This window comes from Protopterus annectens, chromosome 6.part1 (assembly GCF_019279795.1).
Source record: "Protopterus annectens isolate FY-2018-M chromosome 6.part1, PAN1.0, whole genome shotgun sequence".
Lineage (NCBI taxonomy): Eukaryota > Metazoa > Chordata > Ceratodontiformes > Protopteridae > Protopterus > Protopterus annectens.
In genome coordinates, this window is record NC_056738.1 from 206,925,952 (window position 1) to 206,940,377 (window position 14,426).

The window sequence follows — 14,426 nt, forward strand, 5'->3', positions numbered from 1 at the left end:
GCATGTCCTATTTATTTCAGTGCTGAGGTTCAAGCCTCTCGAGCGCGTAGCTTGATGGGATTTGGATTTTCTGAGGTGCAGCATGTCCATTAATTCTGGGTTGGACATGGCTTTATACATCAGGCACAGATCGCCTCTGAGCAGGCGGTATGCCACTGAGTAGAGCTGGAGTTTCTTTAACCGGGCAGCATATGGCATCTGTTTGAGCCCTTTGATCCTCTTGGTGAGGTACTTTTGGGGTCTTTCCAGTTGCTGCAGGTGTCTGGTAAGGTACATCCCAAAAGGGGCATTGTACTCAATTATGGGCCTGATGAGGGATGAGTAAAGAGGCATGATGACCTCCCCTGATCTAGATGTGAATTCCTTCATGATTAGGTGGGCTATATAAAATGTTTTTCTAACCACTTTGGCCACGTGGTTGTCAAATGAGAGATTGCTATCAACTTGGGTCCCCAGGTCCCTAATTACTTCTTCTGTACTTAATGGATTACCACTTATGTGGTAATTTGTGGGCACTTTGTTTTTGCCAAAGGGGATGACTATACACTTTTTGGCATTTAGCTTGAGGCCATGGCTCTGGCACCAGTTGTCTGTTTCTATGAGGCCCTTTTAGAGGATGCTTGTGTCGGCTGGAGAGTCGATTATGGTGCCCAGTTTGCAGTCATCTGCCAACTTGGTCAGCCATAGTCCTTACGTGTTGGCCTGTACCTCCGAGAAATATATACCAAACAAGAGAGGTCCCTGGACTGAGCCTTGTGGGATGCCACTTGTAACTGGTTTGGAGTCTGACATGGCTCCAGCAATTCTAACCATGTGGGTTCTGTCCTTGAGCCAGTTTGCAACCCATCTAGTGACATAGGGGTTTATATTTAAGCTGGTGAGCTTATCTATAATGCCCAAGTGGGGTATTGTATCGAAGGCTTTTGCGAGGTCCAGGTAGGCTGTGTGGACCACCTTCCCCTCATCAATGGCCTTGGTGACTGTTTCAAAGAAATTGACCAGGTTTAAGAGGCAGGATCTGCACTTAACAAAGCCAAACTGGGTAGGATCCAGTGTCTGTAGGTCCCCAATATCTTTATTCATGAGGTCCATGATGATCCTTTCCATAGCTTTGCAGACCAAGCTAGTCAGGCTTATGGGGTGATAGTTTCCAGGATCCGTTGAGGCATCACCTTTGTGGAGAGGGACCACTGTTGCTGTATGCCACTCTTTGGGTACATATCCTGTAGTAAGACTGAGACTGAACAGTAGTTTTATGTTTGGGTTTACCTCTTCTTGGAGTTCATGTAGGACACAGCCCAGGACACCGTCTGGTCCCATTGATGCTGTGTTCTTTGCTTTGGAGAGGGCAGCTCTTACCTGAGCATCTGAGATGTCAAGGGGGCAGCACTCTGCTGGGATAGATATTTGCTCTTTTGGTGGGGAGGGGGGGGGGAGTTTGCGCTGAACCTGTCAGCTAGGATGTTGGCAATGTCTGTGGGTTTGGTGTATTTTTTGTCATTTTGGACTAATTCTGAGCATATCTGGGAATTCCCACCCAGGTTCCTAACATAACTAAAGAAAGCCTTGTGATTATCCTTAGTGTCCTGTGCAATTTTTTCTCTTGAAGCTGGCCTTAGATGATTTTATGAGTGCCCGTAGTTTTTTGCTAATACTGATCAGAGATGCCTTCCCTTTTTGGGATTTTGCTCTATCATGTAGTAGCTTCCCCCTTCTATTGTATAGTTTGTTTATGGTTGGGGTCCACCAGACAGGACGTCTGCCTTTGGAGGATTGGGTCTTGGTTTTATTTGGGATTGCATGATCCATGCATTCCTGAAGGTGTTCATAGAATGGGTTTATAAAGGATTCTGTGGTCTGGGCTGTATTTTCCACAGGCCCGGGGGCTTTGAAGGATTCCACCTCAGTTTTGAGGAGTGTGAAATTTGCTTTAGAGAAGTTTTTCACTGTGGTTTTCTGGGCAGGGCATGGGGTCGGGATGTGAATATCCAGTGAGATTAGTTTATGGTCTGATCTTACCAGTGAGGGATACACTTCTGGTCTGGAGCATAGAGTCCCCATGTTGGTGAGGATCAGGTCCAGTATGTTTTCCCCTCTTGTGGGAGTGGTAACAAGTTGTTCCATAGCATTTGAGTTTATAAATTCTAGGAACCTTTGGACTAGGGTGTTGGAGCTAGAGTAATGCTCCCAGTCTATGTTTGGGTAGTTCAAGTCGCCCAATATAATGGTGTTTGGAGAGACCTTCATATTTTCCAGTGTTTTCAGGAAGGCCAAGTGGGGTTCCTGGGTTTGGGAGTGTGGTCTGTAGCAGGCTATAAACTGGAAGGCAGTTTTACCCACTGTTAGTTGCACATGAATAGTCTCTGATGCTTTGTGCTGTGCCACCAACCTGGATGTGTGGGTATCTTTGATGAATATTGATACTCCCCCTCCTTTTGTGGTTCGGTCCAAGTTTTGGGGCCAAAAAGCATGGTATGAGGTATAACCTGGTAATGCTGGGATGCTCTCGAGAGCCTTGAACCAGGTTTCTTTTACTGCACAGATATCGATGTTCTCCATGCTAAGGAGAGTTTCAAGTGCATGCATCTTGAGGTTTAGACTTCTGACATTGAGTAGCATTACTCTTAGTTTCTTATCCCTTGTGATACCTATGGAGGTGGGTTTGTCTTTTGAGCCTTGCCTAAAAAAGGCACTATGGGGGTAGCAAGAGCCTTTGCCAATATCCGAAAGCCCAGGGGTGATAGGTGCAAGCCATCCCTAGCGAAGCATCATGGCTTGTCGAGCATGTCATCCCAGGCTGACAGGCATTGGATCCCCTTTGAATGACACCAATACTTAAGCCAATTGTTGAAATTGATCATCTTGTCTTCATATTGTGGCATCATTCTTGGTGAGGGTAAGATGCTACTCAAGGTCAGGGTCATACCGGCCTGGGCTACATGCTCAGAGAGCTCCTCTATGTCTCTTTTCATGTAATCCAGGGAGGTATGTCTCAGGTCATTCACACCAGCATGGACAATGACTGAGTCATATTTGTACTTGCCTTGGAGTGACCTGAGTGCTTGTGTTATGTGGCGGAGCCTAGCACCTGACAGGCAGCTCACCGTGACCTTCTCCTTGTTCAGCCTGGTGAGCGGGACGTCAGTGTGCCTGATGATAGAGTCACCTATTACAAGTGTATCAGGTGTGTTGTTTAGCCTTAAGGGCTGTGACTGTTCGGCACACTGGCTTTGTGAGCTATGTGTTGCATGTGTTTTGTTTTGGGGTAGCTGTTGCTTGGGTGTCTGCTTTGGAGGTCTCTACTGCTTAGACAGATTTTTATTTAGAGCCTCCGAGTATGTTTTTGTGTGTTTATGTGTTTGGTTTGCTGTCGTGGTAGGTCTATGTGAGACTGGAATTGTAGTGAGTGTGGTTTCCTTCTCCTTCTGACTGGTTACGCCAGTACTGAGTTGAGAGAGCTTAGTCTCCAGTTTGGTTATATGGTTGCATCTCTCACATGTGTTGGAATTTGTTGTGAGGAGGAGAGGGTTGTCTGTGTACATGAGGCAGTTGTAACATTGCTTCAAGATTCCCAGATTCACCAGCTGGACCAGAGAGGAGATTGACAACTGACCTTTGGACATGCTAGAATAGTATTGGGAATTCCTTTATAATTGAAAAAAGAGCCAATGGGGAACAAGGTATTCAAGGGGAGTTTGTGAGGGTGTAGTGCTTTTAATTTTTTAGTGCTGACTTATATAATTGCTTTAGTGAGCAAGTGCCAGGTAACTTAAATGCAATGTGTTACAGGTAACTTAAATGCAAAAATGACAAACAGTAACTTTCTTTCATGTGAAACAAGGAAATAAGTACAGTAAGCAATGCAGATATCACTAGGGATCCACAGAAGCGCTGAAAAGACACGTTTTAGGTGGAATTAGCTTTTCAGGGAAATAACAAGCAAACAAACAACAAGCATACACACAAAGCTAGATTCAGCAGGCCTGGATCTAGTCTATGCTACAGCAAACAAGGTGTACCAATTTCAGTAAGAAACAGTTCAAATATGCAGGCACTACAAGCCTTTAACCAGAAATTCCCAGCTCAGAAGGGCAGAGTCCAGCATCTCCTCCCACAAGAGTGTAGACCACGAACCTTCTTAATGTAAAATAACTGGCCTGAAGCCCAAGTGCTTAAACCAGAACTAAAACACTTTTAGAATAACAGACACTGAGCCCTCAATCAGCAGTTCCCAACTTAGAAGGATGTAAGCTAACTGTCCTGCCACCACAGTGCAGGCCACAAACCTTCCTAATGTAAAACAACTGGTCTGAAGCCCAAGTGCTTAATCCAAAGCACTTAGAATGATAGCTACACTTTAATCAAGTTACTACCAAGCAGTAATAAATACAATTGAATACTTTAAAGAATGCCTGGATTAGTGCTCAAGTTATACAAACAAAGCTAGATTCAGCAGGCATGGATCTAGTCTATGCTACAGCAAACAACTAAAAGGCTTAGAATGAGTTACACCAAGCAGTAATAAATACAATTGAGTACTTTTAAGATGACGCAAAAGCAAAATAAAGTAGGAAGAAACACAAATACAGTAAAAGCAGATAAAACTTTTTTTTTTTTTTTTTTTTTTGAGTGAGCAAATGAGATGGGCCCAGGAGTTACAGGACAGAAACAAGTGCAAATGCAGGCCTTCAAATCAGAAAGTTGAGAGAGATAGAAGACCGCCCAAACGGCCAATAACTACAAATTCTGGGCCAGAACCACTCCTTATGTGGTAGACAGGTTACCTACTGCTTACCACTCCCACTGATAAGCTAGAAGGCTTCCCTCCAACACAGAAATGCTTGGGGGGGCTCAGAAGCTTACAAACAGTCCTGGATACAGCAAATCTGTATCTGGAACACTAATTACAGGAAAGGTAGGAAACAGGCTTACAATTTTTTTTTTTAAATCAAGCAATGTGGCACACTGTCTTCCTTTAAAAAAGGTTGGGTATTCATAAATTCTGCACTGGTATGAGTGGCATATTGCTCCTTAAAAAAGAGGTAAGGTCTAAGGATGGGTTCTGGCAAAGAGAAAATGTACAAATGGTCCACTCACCTTGTGCATTCTATGATTCAGTGCTTCTATATAATATTGATGATAGAGGAAGAATCTATCTTGCTGCCTGATATCAAACACATCGTTAAATATAATATCCCATGAGACACTGGCTAGATATTATTTTGTCATTTTGTAATCAGGAACCATCTGATGCTTAGTTTGTCCTCTGTTAATGATATTGGAGGTAAGTGCAATGATCTACGTTGCCAAAACTAATGAATGACCACTACCAGTAATAGGGAGTAACAGCTTATAAAAGTCAGTTCTATATAGTCTTGAAAACATATGATATCCAAGCCTGGTAGTTAGCAAAGGCAATCAAGACTATGAGCTGTTAACAAGCTGATTCATGTAGTACAGGGTTTGATTCCCCTTGGCCTTCATTTACCTACTGTGCAAGACTGATCAAGTCACTTAATCAGCAGTTCTATGGATTAATTGCAAAATTGGGCTAGATAGGCCTTTCAGTGGTCTCCCAGATCACATGCACACTAACTACCAGTATATCTATGTTACCTAGTCTAGTCAGTTTATATTCTAATTTTATTAAATTACTTTTGGCCAAGACTTTTTTATAATTATTTATTTTACTTATTCCTTTCCTTAATCCCAATTCCAGTCCACTTCAGCATTTCTTTACATCAGCGTATACAGCAAGGTCAGAGACATGACATATCAATCTTCACATTCTCTATGTGTGTGTGTGTGTGTGTGTGTGTGTGTGTGTGTGTGTGTGTGTGTGTGTGTGTGAATATGTATGTGTGCATGCGTGTGTGTGTGTGTGTGTGTGTGTGTGTGTGTGTATATATATATATATATATATATATATATATATATATATATATATATATATATATATATATATATATATATATATGTGTGTGTGTGTGTGTGTGTATTTTTACACAAAACAACCAAGAACAGATTCATTCTTCCACAGTATAGTGCTCATATAAAATATAGTGTTTCACTTCTTTCTTGGTATTTATCCAAAATCCTTACTTGAGTAGTCCTTCCTCTTCTTCTTGGTATATCCATTTATTTCTCTCCTATTCTGCATCTAATTAGCTTATCTTGTAACTTTGTTCTTGTCCCCTCAACCAGTCCTATCCATATTTTACAAATCTGTTCCTAAGTCAAATCTTCTCTAAAGTTACCTGCTTCTGTTTCCAGTCAAGAAGTTGATAAACACTTTCCTCAAATTACTAGAGTTATCAAACATATCCCTGTTTTATCCCTGCAGGTTTAAATCCACCAGTATAATTTCACATTAGTCATTTACTCAGTAAACAGGATTTATTAGAACCTCAAGATTTGTCTTTCCGTATTTAGGTGCCCTATGTCTATTTGTAAATGATGTAATCAAACTTCAGATTAATTATTCGACAATTACTGTTAATATTATTATCAGACATGTGAGTCTCAATGACATCAGTACTTTCCTCCATCACGCCTATGACAGCCTGATGTACTACACATATGGCAAGTGAAAATCTTACACTTTTTAAAGAATTTATCTTTTAGCCCTGTGTTAATGGTAATGGCTAGGTTTGTGTTTGCTGAATCGAGAACATATTGTTAAGGCTGCACACATTGGTAGTTAAAAATGTTGGATGATATGATCTCCGTATGTTCTCTTGGGTAACAAAAAAATGCAGATTTTGACTACTTAAGTTTTGAAATACGTCACTTGCAAGGACTATTTTCTCAGCCCTCTCTAAATGTTAGCCACCACTGTTCAAAGTATGAGATGGAAAGGTCCTGCTTGGGTGACAAACAAAGCATCATCTCTTTATATTTCCTACCTTTTTCATGTATTTACTAAATCAATTTTATAGTTGGTGGTCCTGTTTTAAATGTTTCTTTGAATAATATATGAAAAGGTTATTGCTCTCTCCTTATCCAAAACATATAAAACCAGGGATCCCATATGTTTGTGGCCAGTAAAGCGAATAGCTAAATATGATATCATCCACTCTTATGTGAACTATTATAGTTTCAGTGTTGTTTTTTTCATATAAATGTTCTTTTAATGCATGCCATACATCACAAATTGTTTTGCCCCTGACAGATACATACCTTTTTTGCAGTTGTTTTGCCTGTATACATATGGATCTATTCCTGTTTTAACAGATTCTTCTATAACCCGAATTTTGTAAGAAGGCAATAATTCTCTTGGAGAATATTTTGACATTTCCTTGCCAATGGTAATGTACAGTGGAGTAAATGCATAAATGGCCCAGTTGCAAAATAGGGGGTTGCAGTTTCATTTGCTTTCTTTGTAATTTTCTTTTCAGAATTTAAGTTTTTCTTTAGCTTCATTCCTATAGTTACATACTCTAGTGGTTTAGATTCAGTATGCGGTCTTGCTTCAAATTAAATCTGCCTTTTTGTGATCTGTTTCTCACTTTCGTTTTGTAAAGCAGAAGTCTGCATTTTTCCTTCCTCTTGCTTGCTAATTGCTTTTCTTTTTTTGTTGCTGGGCCTTTTATATTCTACAGTATTATCTACATGTTGTTCAGAACAATGTATGGCTGCTTTAACTCCTGAAAGTTCTCCCTCTGCTGTTTGTATAACATTTTTTTCTGAATAGTGTAAATCTCTTTTCTAATGCCTTAATGGCACATTAACATTACCAGGATTGGGGCTGAACACTAGATACCAGGGAGAATGTAGCAGGATAAGACATGTGAAACATGAAGTCTGGCATTAATGAGTGACTGCAATATTTTATGATTTATGAGGGCAAGAAAACAAAACATGGGGATGTTCAGACAACTGAGGGATAGTTATGGAGTCTGTGGTGTATGTATGTGTGTGTTTATTTGGATGTGCATATTGTGTGTGAGAGAATGAACAAGGGAGGGTGCCTATACTTTCCCAATGTGGTTGCTAACACTGTCTACTACCACAGGAAGTGCTGATCTACTTGATAGTTAACGTGATTCAGAGACATGCAAATTAGCTCATAATGACTTTGTTCCCTATTTCAGCTACCATGTCTCTGAATTGCATATTGACACATTGTGAAAACAGGGTTTTTTGACCACTGGATATATGGCCTGCGCTCAGGATCTTAATGAATCCCTGCGATATTTTTTTAGCACATAAGTTATTGTGAAATTGTTAAAACCTTACACAATTGCTATCTTTATGGAAAGAAATGTTACTCCATTCCAGTCAGTGTGCACTATATGGTAATATAATTATGTTATAAAACATTCCTCAAAAATATCTACTAGTAGGGCATTGTTTTTATAAAAGATGTAAAGCTGATTTTTGTGTCCATACACTATAGACTTCTAGCCCAGCAAATCAGTAAAGAGTCAGAAATAGCATTCATCAGATCATGGCAACTTTCAGGTAAAAGAGATCTTGGCCAAAGAAGACTGATGAAAATAAGTAATCAAGATCATCTACTACTGTGATGTGGCAAAACAACAAGGATTACAAAGACTTAGTAAAACAACGGAGATGGAATAAGTAATAAAAAGCATCTAGAATTCTAACGACCTTAGTCATTCTAAAGCAAAAAAAAAAAATATATATATATATATATATATATATATATATATATATATATATATATGTGTGTGTGTGTGTGTGTGTGTGTGTGTGTGTATGTATACTTGAAAATTAAGTAGTTGTTTCTACTGGTTCTTTAAATGATACTTAAATACTATATATGGGGATTCCTAGTGTGTTTAGACTCATACAGTAGAGAGTTGATTATCCAAACGTCAATTATCTGAAATGTCAATTATCCAAACACAGCCTTCAGGGTAGGAAAAATCATAAAGTCTGAATATGTAAGTATTATACATATTCTTTTGTCTGTTTTTTGAGCTTGTAGCCACTCATGTGTGAAAAATATTCTTTATTGCCCACTGGAATCATTGAATGGTTGAAAAGTGTATTCCCCGCATGCAGAAAACACAAGATTTTAGAAGTTTTTTATCCAGTTCAATGTATGTTTGATTATCTGTACAGTTTGATTACCTGAACTACCCTAGGTCTCAATTAGTTTGGATAATCAACTCTCTACTGTATTTATATGTTTAATTATGTTCCACTCTGATGACATAACTTAGGTAATCTCCCACTGCAAAATGTTAAGTTCTCAAAAATTGTAACCACACTGTCCCCCCAAAGTTGTCTCCCTTAATTTACCCCTTTTTCTTTTCTTTTCTTTCTTTCCTTTTTTTTTTTTTTTGCTTCTAATGCTTGTACTTATGGATTTCGTCATACCAGTACAACCTGTATACATGCATGCTGAATGTTATACATAGATGTACTTTATTTCATTGTTTTCATTGGTCTTTCATCACCTTACAAATGTCTGCTACACAAGGTTCATTTCACCTGTTATGCATTTTTTTTCATTTACACTGTCCCCTTCACATTTAGATAATGCAATTCTAATCCTATATTTGATATTCTCAAACTAGATGTCCTGTTACTGCATCACTGCTTCCACTGTACTCTACCCTATTCTTTAACATGTCAATTCAAAATAAACATGATTTTTTTTGTAAATATATCATGTGAACATCGCCTTAGATCTATTTTTAAAAAGCAATTAGGCTATTTGTAATCAACATCAGAAAATCAGCAACTTTTCCACATTCCAGTCAGAGTAATACTGAATCAGTTTTCTATCCATTTGTTCGAAACAACATGTCTCATGGTTATAGTCTATAACCGTGAGACATGTTGTTTCGAACAAATGGATTGCGCTTTTAATTTTATTTCAGACCTTCATTTGAATGATTGTACTTTTAATTTTATTTCAAACCTTCATTTCAGTATGATGCAGAATTACACTTAATAGTAACTATTCTGAGTTTTTAACTGTAACCTGTGTTTAATTACAGTGCTGTCCCCATCACTGGGTATGTCAGATCATTGGCACAAACCTTACCCACCCTGGCAGAGAAGGTGAGATGATAAAAAAGATGCTTCTTCTCACTACCCTGCCCAACTCTTCCAGCATGTGAGTCACTAATCAAACCTTGATCATCTGAGTCACTACCAGGGCACAATGCTTCTACATCACTGAGTCAGTATACTGTTTAAGAAATGTGTAATCTCTTCTTATACACATAAATGTATCTGAAGACATAAAATGGCTGTTTAGTGTAAATTGAAAAGCACTGCTGAAGTGTTTTCTTCTAATTAAGGAAAATATTGTATTTCTTAGTTATATAAACTGAGTCCCAGAATGTTATAAAAGTTATTGAACTACATCCAAGCAGAACTATGTACATAGGAAGTAAGTTTTTTTTTGGCACTCTTTGCTCTTTCTGTTTCTCACTTAGCAGTCCCTTGGCCTATTTGTTCTCCATCATCAGGAGGGGTCATTACCAGACAGCCATTAGGGTGGTTTGACGGTGTTTACCTTGTTGTCCCTGTTTCCCCATGCATACCCAGCTAAGTAAGGGAAGGGAGGCTATGCAGTGGGCTAATGTCCCTGGTCATCCATCATTTCCACAAGGCATATTGCCAGTAAACAACCCTGCCTCAACCATGAATCACAGAAAGTTTGGGCTCCATCTTTGTACATCATGCTGCTAATTAGAAGTAAATAAGTTTGAGTACTTCATAGGTTTTCATAGGTAGTTACTAGGCTTGCAGTCCATGAGAACCATTGAGGAGTCTAGCCCAAATTCCCAGCTGCCCTTAAAGAAATTCTGGTTAAAGTCCCACAGTAGGCAAATGAGGGTTGAGGGAATCAAACCCTGTACCACATGAACTACAACAAATGTGAAAAAATGGCTACATGAGAAGTCTGGGTATGTACTTGAAATACAATAAGCATATATTGAAATGCTTAAATATTTCTAGATGGTTACATAGGTTCACAGTGCTAGGCTAACTACCCTTGTAGGCCATTTCAATCCTAGCCAGTTACCCCATGTGATTCTTGTTATTAGGTAAAGCGGTATAAAGAAGTACAGGAGGCCATCCCATGTCTTATTACTCTTATTGCCTACTGTAGAGCAGTTCTCAAATTAATCATGTTTATGCAGGACCATAGGTTCAATTCAGCATTTGAAAAGTCTCCCTTTTGTCCCAGCCACGGGCATATTTTTTAAGGGGGCTCAATCTTTCTTTCATTTTGGAGGTCAATTGCTTTTCATTATTTCTCTCTACCAATGATGCAGAAATGAACAGCTGCCAGCATACTGGCTCTATTTAATTGCTATTTTCTTAGTTTTATAAGACTTCTCCTGCTTTTGTACCAGTTAGGACTTCCATGTGTCAGCACCTTGTCCTCATACCAATTAGTGAGTCTTACTTATTTTTCTTCATTTGTTGACTGGCATAGAGAACTGGTATATGTCAGGCACTTTTCAGCCACAAGGTAGCCCATGAAGGCAATTGCAATATATAGATAGTGTGGAACAGTCAATCAGCCAGCATGCTTCACAGAGGCAGGATAAACAGGTAACACCCACACAGACAATGGCCAGAGGTCAAGTTCAAACTTCAGACCCTGCAAGTGCGAGGCAAAAAAAGGAGATAATAATCATTATACCACTGTGCTGTGCAACCTTAGAATGGCTGTCATGTGTTGCATTTTTAACAATATTAAATATTCATGCATTTCATTTATAACATATAATAAGCATTTATAGCATTTATAACATATAATAAACTGAGATAAACAGTAATGAAATACTATTGCTCTGGTGTAGTCAAATAACATGATGTTAAATGTATTCCAGATGTCTGTAAATGCTTGTATAATTCAATCCTTTGTGGTTTCTGGCAGTTAATATTTATCATCCATAACCTAAAAAGTTGCATGGGAAGTTTACATTTTAAAAGTGTTTCCAGTAAGAGGCAATAACTGTACTGATGCAAAATGCACTGCATCACTTTTAAGAACGTTAATAAAATAAAAGCTTCTTATAAAAGAAAGCTGTTTATAATACAGCTGCATTGTAAAAGGACCATGAAAATAATATGCATAACCCATTTCAGTTTTGCAAATTTCTGGATGGTAAATGGCAGTTCTGTGAAACCACGCTGTGCAGCTACATTGTGCAAATAATTGCACTATTTCATAAAGTTGTTTTTAAAATAATTGCTAGTTCATGTATGATTTAAAGTAATGGCGGAGTTGTATTAATGGAACTTATTTCTTTAAGAAGGACTTTAAAATTCACTAAACATTTTGTAATGCATGCACTGTAGTCCTCATTACTCAACATTTTAATGATTCAGTAAGATGATATCCTGGTTTCAAAAAGATTCAGATCTGGTACTCAGTGGGATAGAACGCACTTGGGCATGCTGATATCAGGATGTAACAAGTACACGCCCATTTCATTTGACTGAATAACAAAACACTGGAGAATGGTTGAAATGCATTTAATCGAAAGGTCTTTTGATTTAAATCACATTTTATAGCATGTGGTTTGGTTACATATGATGCTAAAATGCACAATTAGAAATATGTGGAAATGTATGATGATATTAATATGGCTGATTATCAAGATTGTGACTGGTGTTACTAATAGACCATTACTGCTTATATGCTTTCTATTTGTAAACAAGCAGTGACTCAGTGAGTACAGTCTTTTCTGTGTTTTCCTATTGCTGTATGACTATGGAGTTAATATATTTAAGTAAGGGGAATGAAGGGGACAACCTTTCCCCAAAAAAACACTTTTAAAATATTTATCTTTGCATATATCAATAGATACAACATATTTTCATGAAATGAGTTTTCAACAATTTGTTGTTTATACTTTGCTGTTAAAACAAATGTGATTCAATCAAAATCCATATATATCATTGCTGACTCATCTGTAGCAGTCCACTATCTCTGTCTCCTAATGCATGTTTAGGGTAATGAGGAAGTACGGGTGGTATGCCCTATGCTCTGTACTCTAAAATGCATACGCTGACCATCCTAAGAGGTAGTTGGGATATTAAAATGTTGTTGTTGCCACACTGTCTTTCAATTACTTGTCTCTCTCACTCTCTTATATCTTTTAAAATATATGCCAAAGGCTGGCAGTTGGCAAGCTGAAGATGTGACTTCCATTTGAGTGAAATATCCTGCTTATATTATTTTGCTTTTTGGCTATTCTATTTGCCTTTTTATCATGAATTGTTTTTTATTTTTCTGTTTTTGTATCTTCACACTTTCTTCCCTACAATCAAAAGATTATCCCTGGGATTCAGTAAACACCATGTAGGCTTAGCGTGAAGCCTAGATGACGTTTACATGTGTGCATGGTAATGCGAGGTGATCAGCAGCGCTAATTATATATTCATGCCACGCACCGCATTTAAACGTAAATGAGCATGGTTTCATGTCTGGCAATAGTGATGCCGGGCAGGAAACCATGTAAAACAACATGGATAGCAATCCTGTTTATATTACAGCACAGTCAGTTAACGTGTTTGCACAGAATGCCACAATCATCACCAGGGCTTAACATATACGTTTCCATAGCTTTGAATCTCTTAGTGCAAGAAATCTGGACAAAGCCCAACATAATGGTGGGACAATGACCCAGAAAAAGGGACAGATTCTACATATTTGCACATTTAAACTTAGAAATGTGCTAGAATAACAAAGTTTGTGTTAAGATACATTTTCTGAAGGATTTGAAGTCCGAAACTCATATAATAATTTAGTGACATCAGTCCTGAGATTATCCTAGTGATATGGCAGAAAACTGCAAATTTTATAAGGAACAGACCAAAAAATATAAGGCAAAATTCTGGACAAACTTCAAAAATCTGGACAGTTGAGAGGTATGATACAGATATGGTCGAAACACAGTACAGGACAGTGTATACAGTACAGAGTATTGTGAATCCCCATTCCTGGCATTCCGTGCCGATGTTGTGTAAATTATCTGTAAGGGTACATGGGCTGCCATGTCAAATAAACACACAGGGGATGTGTGTTTATTGTATAGGGGCACATAAATGAATTGTAGGACTGAACACAGGGAAAGAGGACAGGTGAAACAACCTAATGTATAGCAGATGAGGGCATGTCAATGGAAGATTGTTGTAAAAGCAACACCAATCACATATCAATATGGTACAGTAGGGACTGAAAATTGAAATTGTGTATTATGTGACTGTCACACAAGGTGACATAACAATGGGGAAGATGTCTGTGTGAGATAAGCAATCTTACATGAACAATGTAGAGGAAATCAGATGCTATTTACAGTTGGGGTAGGGTGCATTTTGTGAAGCCGTGCAAACTGAGTTGCCTGAATATGATTGTAATCTCAGAAGAGGTCTCCAGCAAGTGGGACTCAGGCTTATGGAAAACATTAAAACAAGCATAC